The sequence below is a fragment of the Neopsephotus bourkii genome, unplaced genomic scaffold (assembly GCF_033783945.1).
Source record: "Neopsephotus bourkii isolate Nb327-2 ecotype Australia unplaced genomic scaffold, CSIRO-AGI_Nbou_v1 NB_1765, whole genome shotgun sequence".
NCBI classification, from domain to species: domain Eukaryota; kingdom Metazoa; phylum Chordata; class Aves; order Psittaciformes; family Psittacidae; genus Neopsephotus; species Neopsephotus bourkii.
This window is the reverse complement of record NW_026902239.1, coordinates 3,565,310-3,578,650: the sequence shown is the minus strand read 5'-3', so window position 1 is coordinate 3,578,650 and position 13,341 is coordinate 3,565,310. Positions and strand designations below refer to the sequence as shown.

The following is a 13,341-nucleotide window of genomic DNA, read 5'->3' as shown; positions in this document are numbered from 1 at the left end:
TCAGCACTTTACCAGTATTTCCAAATCCAGAGATTTTACAGTTGCAGTGTTGGGCCAACATCAAAACCACCATTAGCAGCAGGTCTCTGCAGCAGCTGCTGCCCCAAGAGATTTTGACTGGCTCACATTGGCAAAGGGACTGAAGACCACAGTACCATAGCAACAGTGGTGAGGAAGGCACCTCTGCTTTTTGCATTTATTTCCATCACACACCTTACACAAAAACAGTGACCTCGGCATCACTCTGATAACAAAATAACCACTGTTGTTTTTATAAGAAAACCCACTTACACAATAATCACAGAATGGTTTGGGTTGGAAGGGGCCTTAAAGACCATTCAGTTCCAAACCCTGCCACAGGCAGAGACACCTTCCACTAGGAACACCCCCATGACAAATTTGCCATGACCCACACATCATTAAAACCACTTTAAATGCTGCTCACAGTTGCTGGCCACACCCTGTACCTGATGAGTACAGAATGACTCCCTTCCTAACTCCTGTGGCCCTGCCGTCCAGGAGCAAATGCAGAAGGTGGTAACTCCTTTTTTAGCGTAGTGTATTTTTTAGGACGTTGAAGTGTCTCTGCAAGTGGTAAGAGGAGTTACTGTTCATTGGCACAGAAGAAGGTGACTATTTCAAGCTACCATTTGAGGAAGACTAATGGTAGTGAGACAGACTCTCCCTGAGGTCTTTAGGGCACCTCACAGAGGCTTGCAAGCCCTGGTAAGCAAGACTTTGTTCCCATTTCGTGTTCAAGCCCTTTGGATCAACACGATCCTGAGTACTTGGCAGGGCCCAGGGAGCCCCCTTCCCTCTATCACCAGGGGCTGCAATGTGTGCCAGGTGCAGTGTTGCTCTTTGTTACTGGATACTCAAGCCACCCTGAAGCATTTCTCCTGCCAGAGAATGAGTGCTTGATCACTGTCCTCTAGCCATGACCTCCAGTATGAGGCAGCTATTCAAACCCGGTAACAAACATGCATAAGATGATGTCTGCCTTTCATCTTCTCCCTGCTTTGTTTCCACCTTCCCTCAGGTCATGCTGACAAAGAGGTCAAACATCAAGACAGTTCTCATGAAGGGATACCCCAAAGGAAACAGTTAGCTACCTGTATCTGCAGCTCTCAGAATCTGCACAAGGTCAAAAACAACCAAAAGCTCTTCCCCACTTGAAACAAATCCATTGACTTCCATTGAAGTCAGCATGTCGTCTCAATCCAGCTTTTTTAAAATGCTTTTCCTTTCACAAGAAACTGTCATGCAATTGGCTTCTAATAGCAGCTCTCTTAAAGCTAAAAGCATGAAATAAGAGTGCTTCTCCACAGCCCACCTCTCTACATTGAGAAGAGAAAGAAAATATGGGGCAGGTTGAGAAAATATATATTGTAATCACTGTGCAAACAGATAAAGGACTTTAGCCTCCAATGCTGCCAATCCATCAGACAAAACCACAAAACACCCACCACCAAACTACCTCGATAGAAAAAAATGCAGTTTTTTAAAACTGGATAAACCCAGCATGAACACTAGGGGTGCACACACTGTGATAACAGACTTTGAAAAGTAATGACTCAGACACAGGCAGCAGACTCAGGGGACCTTCCTCTGTGACACACTTCCTACTTCACCTTGGACAAGTTAATATTAACCCACCTGCCTCAGTTCCCACTTCCTTCGAAGCAGGGATCACACTTGCCACTGCACAAGGATACCATCACAAGGACTACAGAAAATATGGAGAACGTGTTCAGCAAATACTAATTATCATCACTTCATAGCAGATGGGACTGTTAACTTAGGTTACAAAGTTTGGAGAAGAAACTCCTTCCTAACTAACAAGTCAGAGGTTGAAGCAAAGAAAATGAGAAGCCCAAGATGCAGTGCCAAACAGCATGCTCAAAATCACAAAGGTGTAACACACTCATTAGCAAAACTGTGTCTTTTTTTAGTTCACATTATAATAGTTTTTAATCCCTGAGTGGTTAAACTGATTTTAATTTCTAGTAGAGGCCATGTACACCCAGAAGAGAAGCAAATGTGAGCAGCTGCTCAGGCATGGCGTGCCTGAAATGCTGCAGCCATTCCTTCAGTCCTCTCCCTCCTCTTTCCCCTCTTTAGGGGGGCTTTCCAGCTGACCTGCTCTGCGACAGCCATCTGGGACAGCCACCCTACCCCACATAACAAAGTAATAGTTAAAGGAAAACATCCCTGCTCCCTCCAACAAATCAATTTCACCACTTACTTCCATGAAGGAGAGATAAACCCAATACGCATTTCATATTTAGTTCATGAATGGAGACGCATCAAGGTACTAACATGTATTGTAATCTCAAAACCTAAAATTTAACTTGTAAGCCTTAATGACTTTATTCAGGCAATAGAAAAAATCATCCATTAAACAACTGTGTACCACTGGTGGCATTTTAAGAGGCAAGAAAAGTAGAACCATACAACTGAGTTGGAAGAAGCACTGCAAGAGCTCTTCCAGTGAGTCTCTGTTCGGTAAGTAAACAAGTAGAAACAAACAGATAATGTCTTTACTTTTTACAGACATGTCAAAAATAAGTTTCCACTGTGCCACCCTCCAGCAGCTCACATGGATGCGTGGAAAAGAAGCCGTTGGAGGGTAGTTGCTGCACATCAGAAGGGATGGGTCCATGTAGGACCTGCTTGGGATTGCCCCCTACAACCCCCATTCACCCACTCCAAGCAGCTGTGGTGTCCAGTGGGGAGCAGCTGTGGGACTGGACTCCCAAGCACCTCATCCCCACGCTGCACATAGGCACCCAGGCATTGGCAGTTAGCCTGACCCAAGAAGGGCGATAAACCCCCTCCTGGGAGCCACAAGGCTCCTGCCTGCTAAGACCAACACCAGTAAGCCTTGAAAGCCGCACCTTGACTTCTACACTTCCATCATTAAGTCTTTTAGACTTCCATCATTAAGAAACAATCAAGCACCTGAGATAAGAAAGTCTGAATGCCTTGTTTCGTAACTTGTGCCCAAGCTTTACGCTTCTTCTGGCCACCTTAATCATACCATCAGCCACTTCCTGGTGCTTAAATGGAGCTGAAGCCACCCCACCAGCCACAGGAGTTAATAATTTATTATCAGAAGGGGTTTCTGCCTCCCTTAGAGCCAGTCCCAGCAACTGGCCCTCTCCCGACATCTTTCAGGAGAACAAAAGTGCTCCCTCCACAAAGGCAGTCCCAGGCAGCACCACACTCGGCTGCCCTCCTGTCTCCAGCTCACAATGGCCTCTTTCAAGGCAACCTCAGCCTTGGTGAAGCACGATACTTCCCCAGCTACTGAGAAATAATTCATTAAACCTGGGATCAGGAGGAAGAGGAGGAGGAGAATGCATGGGGGAGATGGAACAAAGGAGAAAAAGTATTTTATCACAAAGCCACTGCAACAAAAAGGCAAGAAGGACCCATACTCCAGTGAAATGGCAGGGGAGCCAGGTGCTGGGCCTGTCTGCACAGGCAATTACAGAGCAGGTATTGCTTTAAAGGGGGTACCCCGGCAGCACCCTCCTTTATTCACACTCATAAAGGATTATGGCTGCAGGCTCTGGGAAGGGGCTGCCCGGTGGGGAAGGGGGAAGAGGGAGGAAGATGAGAAGGAAAAGCAGCATAACCTAAGCCAGAGAGGACAGAAAAGCAGCAGACTGATTGATCTGATGATCCTATTTAGGTCACAGCACAATAAAGCTAATTCATTCCTTTGACAATTCAAAACATCTTTCCACTGGATCCTCGATCATTCAAACACATCAGCAGAGAGAAAAGGGAGCAGTTGGGCAGGGCTGCCAGCAGACAATGCAGCAGTTTCTTTTGGTTAGAGCATCTCCCCACACACTGTAACTGCAGACAGGATAACTGAAAATACTTCATGAATATGCAATTTTGTTTTGTGGTTTTGTCTTAAATTTCAGGGCACAATACTTTTTTCTTTGGTCATTTCTGAACCCCAGCTAAGGCAACGTCAGCTTCCAGAAGAGTACTTTCTCTGTCCCTAGGAAGAGCCTTTTAAAATTCCACCACGAAATATTCTCAGTTTGAATTCCAAATCCACATGAATGCTCCTATACCACTGCTTATCTTGAAGAACTGATCAAAAATGGCTGCAGTAAGTTAGTCTGTAAAATCCTGACCCTTATTTGCCCTAATAATGCACCATAGATATGTTTCTCTTCTGAATTAGCAATGGAAAAAAACACCGGTCAGGCAAGTTTGCGTAAGTCTTCTCGCTGATTCCTGTAGGACTCAGAGTGAAACCAACAAAACCACACTGCAGAAATGCCATTTCTGAACTTCTGTTCCAAGCTGTCTCCCTCTTCAGCCTCTAATTCCATCTTCGGCAGCTGTGCACTTGTGGATCCACACCAATATCCCAACAGATATCTTCAGCTAATCTCATTCTGCATTCTCCTCACAGACGTCCCCTGAAGGGGTCACGCTTCCCACTCATTTCAGTTATTTAAAGGTCACAGAAAGAATTTTTGTAGCCTATCTCTATCTGCCTACCCAACATTGCTCTTTTAAATACTGGTCTAAAATACTTCTATTTATATATGGATTATCGTGGTATAAGGAGTTAGAAGTTTTTTCTTCTTTCTGCTGAATGAGTATATTCAGGGTGAGCTGCATTTAAGCTTGCAGACACCCTCTCTTAAAGTTACACCAGTAGATCCTCTAGTTTCCTAAAAACTTTGCAATTTATTAATGAAAAATACTTAAGCTCCTTGTAAAATACCAGCCTTCATACAATTATATAATTGCTCATGCCAAAATCAAGCACTGAACGCTCATTTGCTGTCTTACACAGCAACTTGAAAAAGCAGCTTTGTTTCTTAGTTAGAAACTTTCAAGAACTTCACCTGAAAATGTTATCTGCACAACACAACAGTAAAACGGTAAATAAAAATGAAGGTTCACAAATAATAGGCAGATTTCAGCAGTTGTGACATTTGGTATTGTTTCTAAAGCCCTAAGACTTTTTCTTACAGAATCTGAAAACCTGGGAGTGTTCCAATTAAATAATGGCACAATCAGCCCTGAAAAACAGTATTCTCCAAACTAAAGGAAGTCATCAAATCTATGTAACAGTCATCTAATATTTATGTTGCTGCAGGATTCAGCAACCTGTTTTAAGCTCCTAAGAAAACAACTGAACCAACATCTGTACCACAGCATCTACAGAGAATGTCTTTGGCTGGCCTTGGACATTTGGAACTCAGACATTGCCATGTGATCAACATTAACATGGTGAGTTTCGTGATGCACACCAAAACTCAATTTACATCTGTTTTTAAACCGTGCCTGCTTTGAAGAATGTAGTTGAAAATACAGCCATTAAAAGCATTTGTCACATCTCACAACATCTAATATTCTGTACAGAGCATACACCCTGCTCCAGGAATGAAGAAATAAAAACACTGTGTTCATACAGGCTTTGAAATAACTTCTTTTATGTCAACTAGCATCCTGCTCCTCATTGGATTAATTGTCCTAATAGGACAAGGTAAACATCACAGACAAGAAAAAACTCCTGCTCACCTTCAACTACTGGACATTAAAAAAGTGTCTTTTTCTCTGATGCTATTAATTAGCCTAACATTGCTACCACCATCTGCTTGTGGCCCTGCTCACACCCACCAAACAGCAGCCCACTGTCACTGGTCTAGCCATGCCATTGTGTTTGTAGCAAACATCTGACAAACAGGAAGACCAGCCTGGTTAAAAATTGATGCTGAGGACAACCATGAGGGATCATCCAGTTAGGACAGGTGCCAGACCTCCTTTTGAGATGTTGCCAGCTTCAAGTTTAATTAGTCCTTCCTGGAACAGATCATGAAACTGCAGACAAATGGGTTTATAAACCTCTGTCGATCCTTTTGGACAATGACAAATGTACTCCAAAGCTCTTGTATGTAGAACTTTACTGTTCTTAAACTCCTTGTCAAAGCGTCCAAAGGACAGCAGACAAACAAATGACAGCACTGAACCAGAGGAGGAAAAGTGCCATACTTATTGTGGCTTAAATCTGACGGACAGGATACAAGATCTTCAGGATGAGCAGCACATGGTCAGGGACCCCTCACAGGGCAAGCAGCTGAGCACTCCCACAGAAAAGGCATCACAGACAGGTAATTTGCCTTTCAACCACAATATTTACAGGATTTTCTCTCTTTTCCAGAAGCCTCATCTCCAATGACACCAGTCCATGCTCAGCTGATGGGACAAGCCCTAACATAGACAAACGCCAGCACATTAAAAACTAGTTTCCAAACAAAAGAAAGGAGCTGCAGCCTAACAGCCACGAGCAGTGCTTTGGGGAATTCGGTCTTTACATTAGTAATAGTCAGGTCCTAGCCTGCCTGCCTGTATGCAGAAGACATGGGGAGGCTGATTAAGTACCCTTCTGCTGTGACGAGATGCGGCATCATAGGGTTTTGTATTTATTCTCTTCCTACGACTCCAAGTCAAAACTGGTCAGTTCACAAGTCAGGTGCTGTTTCTGTAACTACTGTAATGGCAGGCATCGCCTGCAATCCAAAATTCAAGCTGTGTCTTTCCAATCATGCATCATCCCTATAATCCAGATCCCACTGCAGTGTATTACAGAACCAACTGAGATGTAATTTTGATGAGCTACTTAAAGCATTTTTCTGATTAAGAAACCCCAAGAAAACAACCCCTCTGCCCCAATTTCTGCTTAGGCATAAGAATTATTGTCTTGCAGCACATATCCTTCGAATAGATGATATCCAATCTACTTATTGATTATTTATTAATGCAATCCTTGTGTCTCCTTTTGTGCTTTCCAGTATTGTTTGTAAAATGTTTTTAGGGAGTGGTTTTTGGAACAATGTGTTAATTAAAACAAAGGCTGTGTCCCCTTCTGCCCCCTCCCCCCCCTTTTTTTTTTAATAACCAATCTCTCCCAATCCCAGCTTCTCAAAGGTGTTTAGGAAATGCAAGCAAAATGCCATCTGTTGGCAGTGAGGTGGGACTAAGCTTTTAATGTTGAAATTCTCACTTTAGAAAACCCAAGCAGGCATATTTAATCAACCAACAAGACTGAGTTCTCTAATCACTGCATATTCCAGGTCCAGTCCTGGGCTTCCGTTCACATAATTGGACATAGTCTATTTGGTCTGGCATTAATTCGCTGCTTCATTTCTAAGAAACCAATGAGCTGTCCTAGGGTCTTCCTCCTACCAAACCCGCTACCCCTTCATTGGCTTAAAAATTCCAGCATGGGGCTTTGCTCACCTTCCTAAAGAGATATGAAGGGGAGGAGAGAGCAAATAAACTCAGGGTGGACATCGGGTGGTTCTTCTGTCTTGTTTTAGTAGGCTTTCTTTGCACATATCATACTAGTTGTCCCTGCTGTGGGTGCCTGAAGGCAGGAGACAGCCACCTCTCAGCCCCACCAAAGGAGCTGCTCTACAGACCGTGATAATGTCAGTCTGGGGTGACAGGAGAGAAGTCACTGTATGTGTACTCCCAGGCTACTCCCAGCCTGCTGCCTGACAGAATAGCCACAAATCTGTCGAGAGTGGCTGCTGCCTTCACACAGCAGAAAAGCACAAACAGAAAAGAAGCTGACGGTAGCTTTTTTAAGTCTTCCTTTCAGGAAGAGCACCATTCAACATCCTACAAGGTAATCTGATTTCACATACATGCAGCAGCTGGTCCACTACCTGTTTGGTTTTTGCTGTAAGTATTTTACATCAGCTAACCCACCTGTGTTGAGGGGTTTCTTTTTCACTCTAAGAAGCCCAGTTCTGCTCAAGACTTACCACTGTTATCTAAGAAGACTACATACTTGCAGCAAAATGGTGTGAAGTCTAAAAATCATAAAGTGTTGTACTCCTTTTGGCTCTTGCAGCCTTGCTCCTGTGAAAAGCGATTCCAGGCAGTGTGGGTGCATCCATCAGCACAGCAGGCAGACAAAGGCAGACAGCCACATGCCAGCAAGGCTGCCTCCTGCAAATTACCAAATTCAGCACCAACATGCACAGCAGTACTTTCACAAATACGCTGTCACCACACAAGGCACAATCATTTCTACTCAAATCCCTCTCACTTTTAAGTGCAATAATTTATTCAGCTTCGGTAAAGAAAAATACAGATTCCTTCCAAAAATGGGATGTCATCGGCAAGCTCCAGGCACCCTATCATTCTGAGATTTGTCCTCTGAAGTTACCATGCTGCCAGTTCATTTTCTCTTTTCCACTACTAAGTAGCCTTCACTCCACTCCACTCTCCCCCATATGGTTAACATGAATGTGGCAATTAATATGCAATTAATAAAATGGTGTGATCAGCTGCTTTTGTTCACAGCAGCAGCTGGTCTGCATGTTAGAGCATAATTAGACAAATTAAGATGTACTGCTTTTGTTTGTGGATGAACTGACAGCATCACTCATGCTTAAATGTCACTAAGGCTATTGGCATTTGGGATTATTTAAAACATGTCTTTTTTTATTAACACTACTAAGGTATCAATAAACCAGACTTATACGCTGCCAGCTGCAATGCCAGCAAGTCTGCTGTACCTCCAAGGCATTTGCTCAAGCCAACTGAGAGTTGAGAAGGGATGTATTTCAGAGAACGAGAGCATTTTTACTTACAGTATCACAGCCCATACAGTATGAAGCAAGTGGCTCTGGATGTGGGACAAAAGCAGAGTTGATTTGTTGCTGTGTAGAAGCAGAGACTTGAATATCTTAAGGATCAAGCAGCGCACATATTTTTCAATGATTTGTCATTGTATTAGGGCAGGAACACAACTGAGGACTAAAAATTTGTTGTCACCTACCAGAATTCTTAATACCATTTCCTTTAAAAGGTGTTATTTTGGCCTATGCAGGAGCCCCAAGGAGGAAAAGCAGTATCAGGGACAGTCCTGAGCTCTTCGAGAGCTGAGAACAGGAGCAAAACCCCTACACCTTGGCATGGCAGTGCGGCAGAGACCACGGCACCAGCAACTTACTCAGCCCAGATCCCCCAGCGGGAAGAGGCGCTCCGGCAGATGACAATGATGCTCTGCCAGCCTGGTCCCCTCAGGTCTCACCAGAGCAGCTGCCATCCAGGAGCCAGACCCCTTTGCCTGTCCAAGGTCCCCCAGCAGAAGCCCATGTCCCCTGTGGAGGCTGTATGTCCTTTTCCAACTGTCCTTCATTGATGGTATGCTACACAGCCCATACAGCTCTCTGAGCACAACAGAGAGGTCAGTGTACCCACCATGTAAATGGCAATATACTGTTTTAATCATTGCATTACCAGCATGGCCTCTGCAAGAGCAGCCCTGCAGGATACCTACATTCAGATTTGGGCAGCACGCACATGAAGCATCAAACATGGTACTTGATAACCAAAGTACTGGCAAGGCAACACACATTACACCTTTCCAAAGGGTCATTAATGAAGTTTCTGACTACCCAACAGTGTGAGAAAAAAACATGGGAAAGCACACTGTGTGAGGAGCAGTCGGCACAGGAAAAATAAGGGAGTGGCAAGGAAGCCTTTGAAGATTTTCACATTTACTAGCAGTTAACAAGAAAAGACGACTCACCAGGAGGATTTCTGCTGCGGAGCTCTGCAAATGTGCCAAATGCCACAGAAACCCTCTACTACCATAACCAAGCATGCACAGGCACACAGCCTGATTCTGGAGATGGGTGGAAGTCACCTATTTGCAGAGTCTAGAAAATGGGCTCCAGAAGGGGTGATGTGAGTATCTGCCTTGTTAACCACACAATTTGCCTCTCTACTCTTTCAGCACAAGAAAATGCACTGTAGCTATAAAACCTGGTTACTGTTTATCACTTCATGTCAAAGTGTTGGCCTAGGGGAGGGATGCAGTAAGAAACATGGAATAGTAAAATGGATTTTGATAATGCTGCCACAATCTGTTTCTGATTACTAGTGAGACTCCATTAGCCAGGCTGACAGAGGCATCCCTTAAAATGTCTGTGCCTTTTCTGTGGAGTTTCACGTTCTCACTGCATTTCAGCTTTAATCTGATCTTCTTAGAGCACTCAAAATCATTTCTTGACTTCACTGCACTAGATAAAACAACTCCCAGTAAGAACTGCAAACATGCTGTACCTACCATCCATAAACCCCAGGATTTTCAATCAAATTAAGCACTTAAGAGCCTAGTCAGTCTAACATCAACCACCATCTTCAACTGCAGGCTTTCCAATCTCACCCGTTTTGAATGTGGATTTGCACTTACATTGCTCCACCTCCTTAATTACAGCAGCAGCTCTCTGCTCCAACTGCCGAAAACATACCTCTCGACCCTCAATTTTTTCACTCCTCAAGATGCACTGCAATGATGTTAATGAGCTCTGTTCCAAAACCTCCTTTGTGGTCCCGAGTGGCACACACAGCTTCTCATCTGCTCACACACAGGGAAGAAGGTGTGAAACACCCACCACCAGCACCTCCTTGTAATGGTGAGCACAAGTTCACACCCACTAGTGGGCAGCCAGGCTAGCAAAGCGTTGTCTTCTGGCCAGGCAACACAGTAAGGCCTTCATACTTCATGTGTTAAAAATTCACTTATTAAGAATTTTACAACACCCCAGTTTTAACCTCTTTTTACCCAGCATATCCCAAATTCTTCATCCCTCCCTGCACCCAAAACACTCTCACATCTGACTCTCAAAAGAGATTAAAAGCCGCCTGGCAACTGCAGAGGAGATCAAGAGCTGGACCTCCATGGCTTGGCTAGAAACATACAAGCAGAGAGGCTTGTTCTCAATGGCACACATGGGGAACATGCAGCAAAATGAGTCAAAATGCAATATTCATACAAAAATGCATACCAGAAGAGTTTCTATTTATCCAGGACCTGAAATAATTTTGTAGAAATAGGTATGTTTCTCTGCTTTGCAACATTTTGGTGGCTTGCTTTGGCCAATTAACGAAAACTCAGCCATCAGACAAGCCTTTGTGAAAAAAACCAAGAGAAAAGGGGGAAAAAAAAAAAAGATCCTCCCCCCCCCCCCCGACATGCAGTAAACCTTGTATTCAAGTTACTTTTTCTTTTCAAAACAAACCAGTTCCCCGCTTTATCTGATGCAATCCAATATGTCATCTGTTGTGGTAAGAGTGGGATGCAGCAGATAAAGCTGGGAATGAGGATGGTCAGTCACTTGCATGAGGCTCTGTAAGTAGCCATCCCAGCCATTCACCACCACAGACTGAATCCTTCTGTCACTTAGGTCACGAAAAGCCACAAAGGCTGGCTCAGTGCTCCGCACAGCCTGGTATCTGCAGAGATGGAAAGCAATTCAGTCTTTGTTTTGCACTGGTGATTGACAAGGCAAAAGATGAATCCCCCCAAGTTGCAATGATTCTTCCTTTTTTTTTTTTAAACATAATATCCTTTAATTGGGAAATCAAAATCTCATCACTATAGGAAGAGAAACGTGAAAAAAATCATAGCAAATAATGAACAATAAAATACCCAACTTGGTTCAAAACATACTGTTCATTTATAAATAGATTTCGTTATTATTCTTTCAAATACTATGTTTTTCACAAAACACACATCATGCAGAAATGTCTTCACAGATAAGACAGAGCTGTTGTCCTTAGAAAGACCAATGAATGAAAAAGAAGAAAGCATTCTCTCATGAGCTAGCACACAACAAAACACTGAGAAAAAAAATCCCACTACCTGAAGCTACTGTTTAACAAACATTAGAAGTAATCTGATATTGCCAATGGCTCGCTCCCATGTCTATACAAGAAACCAAAAACCTCCAAAATCATTACCAAAACCTTATTGTCACAAAAAGTCAGCAGAATCCACAGTTTACCCAGGTTAGCAACAGCTTACCACAAATTTAAACTTCATGACTTTCATAAAATACGAAGCGTCACTGGGAACCACAAGAGGCAGGCGATGCTCTGACCAGGAGGTGACAGCCTCCCATGGTATCAGTCATGCCAACAACCTCAGACTCCAATACAAGAGGCATTTAAACCAAACCAAACCCTCCACATTTCTGCCAAACCTGGTCAGTGGAGGCTCTCAGCTTTGCTGCAGGAAAACCAAGTACTGAGCACCCAGCACCACTGGAGTTTGTCTGAAATCATGAATGAACGCATGGTGGTGATAGTCCTTCCACCACTGTAATGCCGTTTCTCTGGCAGTCAGGCAGGCTGTTAAAGGATGCATTCACTGCTTCACTCCAGATAACTTCAGTCCTGTGTTGTCTACTTACAGTCAATCTGGCAGCAAAGAACGGCAGAGAAACAGCATCATGGATGCTGAAACAATGCTTAGCTGGTAAAGCAGAGCCTCACTTTGCAGTGTTTTATCAGAACAGCTGCTGCAGCCTGAAAAACCCCAAACCCTAACATGGTCACTTGATCCTCTCAGCTGCTACCTCACACCACAGGTATTTTCATAATTAAGTATTTTGTAGCAGAGATGCTGTAGGATGAGCAGGGGCACCAGGAACTACCGTTGCAGACCATCAAGATCCCTGCAGTGTGGATGCTCCCCCAGCCCGTGAGGAAGCTCAATAATTTGACTGTATTATGTTTTCAAACAACCCTAACAGTACTCAGGGGCATTTTCTATGGAGTACCTCAGCACTGTGAAACCTCTCTAAGCACAGTTCTCATGACACTCGATAAGGACCCCAGAGGGAGGCCTTTATCAACAGAGATAAAGCTCAGCCAATAATCCCCTGCTGTGCTCTACAGTTATCACTTGACCTGGTCCCAGAAAGCACTTCCACTCTTAAACACTTTTGTTCCTTAAAATAAACATTAACAGAGTTTAAAAGCAACACAGCCACCCTATCTCAAAAATAAATAGTACCTGTCCTGCCATTCTTTTGTTTCTACATGCTGGGAATGATATGAAGGAAGGGGAGCCAGCAGGGCAGAGCTGGTGTCCCACATGTACATGCATGTACAACAGTGGGAAGCCACCACTGAAGCACAAGCGGTTCGCCTGGGAAAAGTCAGGGCAGGAAGCACGTTAACTGATATTTGCCATTCACCGTTTCAAGGATCCAACATTAAATATTGAAACGTCAACAATCTGTAATTCAAAAAGAAATTACATGCATGAAACTCACCATAAACTTAGCCAACAATAAACTTGGTCTGAAAGAAGTGAAAGTTTACTGCTAAGGACCAGAAACTGCACAAAAATCTAACAATTCAATTGCTTATAGAAGTGACATATTGTAAATGAAGACAACTACACATATGCACATAATTTTTAGAATATTAAATAGAATTACACAGAATTCTTCTCACTTCATTAGGAATATGCTGCAGCAACAACAAAAA

General features: G+C 43.5%; 2 protein-coding genes across 9 annotated transcripts in view; both read right to left on the bottom strand.

Annotated features, from left to right (window-relative positions):
• Nucleotides 1-13,341, bottom strand: part of REPS1 (RALBP1 associated Eps domain containing 1) — a 499,053-nt gene that overhangs the window by 276,805 nt on the left and 208,907 nt on the right. The window lies entirely within an intron of this gene.
• The window catches only part of NHSL1 (NHS like 1), a 175,626-nt gene that overhangs the window by 53,331 nt on the left and 108,954 nt on the right, over nt 1-13,341 (bottom strand). The gene's annotated exons all lie outside the window — the stretch shown is intronic.